Consider the following 3,432-nt stretch of genomic DNA (forward strand, 5'->3'; position numbering starts at 1 on the left):
GTGATTTCTTCTCCTGCTGACTGGAAGGGAATAGATTCTTTTCTTTTTTACATGTTGTTTTAGGCAAAACTGGCTTTTGAATAAATGAAAAAAACAGCAACAAAACAAAAAAAAAAACAACCCCAAACCCACCTGAATGTGATAGCTTGCATTGTCAGTCTTCTTTTCAAGAAGAACTAGATTTGTCTGATTCCTGTAGGACATTAATCAAATTGCTACAAGATCATAATTAAACTACTTTAGTGAGTTGCAAAACCTTCCAAAACATACTTTTGGGGGAAACATTTGCTATTATATTAGACAAAGCTTGTCTGTTAAGCTGTGGTTTTGCTGGCCTGCATATTGCATAAAGGCCAGTAGCTGTCACAGTCATACTGGCTTGAGTTTCTTTCATAGAGAAACCCTTCTTTGGATCAACTTCTAATTGCTTGAGATTTTAATTGTGTCCAAATAAAGCATAACATCTATAAATAATGGAGACAACAGCATGATTGCTGTGCAAATTCATTATGAATGCCATCAAGATGAGGGCTGTGTTCAGGCCAGATGAGTTCATGATGGCAAATATATGTGCCTTTTTTCTGAACTACAACTTTGTGGCTACAGAGTGAAGACACAAAATAGCCTTTGGTCACTGTGGAGGGTCACCAAGTAGGGGGCCAGAGAGCTGAAGTAGATTGATTTAGGTCATCTCCTGTACATCTTGCTCCTAAAGAAGACAAAGAAACTCAAAGGACATTATTTTCATTAGAATTACAACTAGTCATCTCAGTTAATTAACCCCTTAAATAGAGAAAACTTACAGCAATGGGAGAACCAAAAGAATAGATGAAGGGTTTATTCACAGCCTTATCTCTGCCCATGAGCCCTTGCAAGTTTCAAATACTAATGGTGGTTCCAAGTACACAGTGGTTTTATGCATTGGAACAAATTTCCACAGTCCTCCCTCGTCCCGAACTTCTTTTCCAACACTTCTGGGTTCTGACTGTGGGTCTGCTACATGCTCCTCACAGCATTTTTACAGTTTTGTTCCCAAGTTGCATGTTCCTGTCTTGAATCTTTTGCCTGTCTCATCCTGCCATCTCTGGAAGCCTTCCCTACTCTGAACAGACTCAAGTACTTCTCCAGGGAAGGAGCTCTTCTGGACACTAGGTCTTCATAAAACAAACAAATAAAAAGAGACTGTCCATGAGAGCCTTCTGTGCTGTCTTGCAAACACAGTGGCTTTGGCGGGAGTGCATCCATGAGGTGTATGTGGTCTGAAGTGCTAGTCATTGGCCGTTGCACTGATGATGTTCGTTGACTCCCTGAACTGGAAAGGAGACCAAATAGCTAACTTAATTATTACAAATGCCATGCTTTATCTTAATTAATCTAGCCATAAGAGTCTGGTTCCCTGATCTAATTAACTAGGGAGATAGTTAAATATAACTTCATGTATCTAGGCACATTTAGCTGTTTGTGGTTAAATCTGCTTACGGTTCCTAAGAGACTATATTTTCAAAGTTACGGAGTCACAACCAGGAGTACCTTCTAGCTGCCCTTCATCTGCAATAAAAACTACAAAGAGTTTATCTTAATTAACATGGTTGAATATTTTTTTATGTTAGCAATACACCTCATAACTTACAGTCACACTAAAGTCTTTCATGGAAACAAGGAGGCATCTTTCTCTGTTCTACCACTAAGGACTATCAAGTAACTGTGTTGCACACAAGAAATGGCATTTCCACTGTTAAAATAGATAAACATAACTTTAGACAGTATGTGGAAAATATTTGCCCTTTGCTCTGTAATAGATGGAATATGGTCAGTAACCTGAGTAAAAATAATTTGAATAATTTGAAATTAATAAATCAGAGTAAAAATTCCTTGTCTGTGGAATCATTTCAAATAAGGATGGTATGTGGTAGCCATAAAGAATATATGATTAGAATTACTATAAAGATTTTGCTCATCAGAAAGGGGCAACAAGAATAACAGAGGTCCAGTCGCTAGTTTGTTAACAAAATAGAATACATTACCTTTTAACTGTTCTAAAATGGACATCTGAGAATTTTCTTTCATATACTATGCATTGAACATATAAAGATAATACTTGCATGGGTCGTATGCCACATAAAAGAGCGGTACTATTCAAGTGGATGCGCCTGTAAACAATAAGAGTGATCAAACAGGATCTACAAAAGGGGAAAATGAACACATTGATTCTCTGCAGTGTAAAGAAGAGAGTGATTATTTTAAGAAGAGGTAAGAAAATAACGAGTGAGAGATGGCTTAAATGTAACTCATTCTGCCTTGGGGCAAGAAGAGAGACTATCTAGACTTCTCTTGAACTTTCTTCCAGCCCTGTGGTTTGTGAGACCAGGCACATGGAGATCCTTGGAGAGAGCTTATTCTTGAGTGCAGAGATTAGTTCAGTTGAAACAAAATCATTCTGAAGCATACTAACTTATTGGCAGTATGTCTGAGCTCGATTAAAATAGAGACGAAAAGATAAACCCTCTGCTAGGATGTTTTATGGACATGATGTATGCTAGAAATAGATATAAAAAAAATGCTTTTCTAGAACTGGCAAAAGGAGATTTAATTTATTGATCCTGAAAAACATAGGTTGTTAAACAGAGATTTCTCATACCGCTTTTGACAGAATTCCTGAAATACGCTGTAAGTTCAAGGCTATTCTTCACACTAGGGCTAATGTGCAAGAAGGGGCGTAAAGCTTACTAAAATGATTGAGGCTTTTCAGTTCCTAAATTTTGTTTCAAGACAGTGATATGTGGTCATGGGGGTGTATTTGAAAATTATACTCTGTAAGCCCCGGATGGAATTTTGTGACTGCATCTGAGGACAGCTGTGTAATTCTGATTAATAAGACACTAGGATGTCTTTTGTTACTTAATCCATAGGCTGCAGAGACGTTTGCTAGGTTGTTCTGAAGATGAGTGGAGAATCTAACTGTGTAACAAAGGCTATACACACGTTTTCAACACATGGTTGCTCAAACTTAATGGCATAATAACAATAGCTTTGAAGGTTACTCCTGATATAAATGAGGCTAATTTCTAAAGAAATCTTTGGTATGTATTCATAAATAGGTTTGAATAGACTTAATGTTTAGCTGAACAAATATCTTCATGCAGTCTATCTTTTGTGTGCAGGTGGGCAGCTGCCATTGAAGTTCCTGGTTCAATACCAGGGGCTACCCATGCTGTGGCTGCTTTGGATCACGTGTTTGAAATCAGTCAACACTTTTGTACTCGAGGACAACCTGAGATTTACGCACATATTCCGTATGTGCTTACTGGAAACAATGTTGTGCTCTTAAGAAGCACTTGTAGGATTTGTATGTATGTTTCTGTTTAATGAACCAGATTATTGGCTAGCTGCCTGAATCTTGGTGTTATTAGAGATGAGGGAATACTCACCTTC

Source organism: Nestor notabilis, unplaced genomic scaffold, assembly GCF_000696875.1.
Source record: "Nestor notabilis isolate BGI_N333 unplaced genomic scaffold, ASM69687v1 scaffold11473, whole genome shotgun sequence".
In the NCBI taxonomy this organism is placed as follows: domain Eukaryota; kingdom Metazoa; phylum Chordata; class Aves; order Psittaciformes; family Psittacidae; genus Nestor; species Nestor notabilis.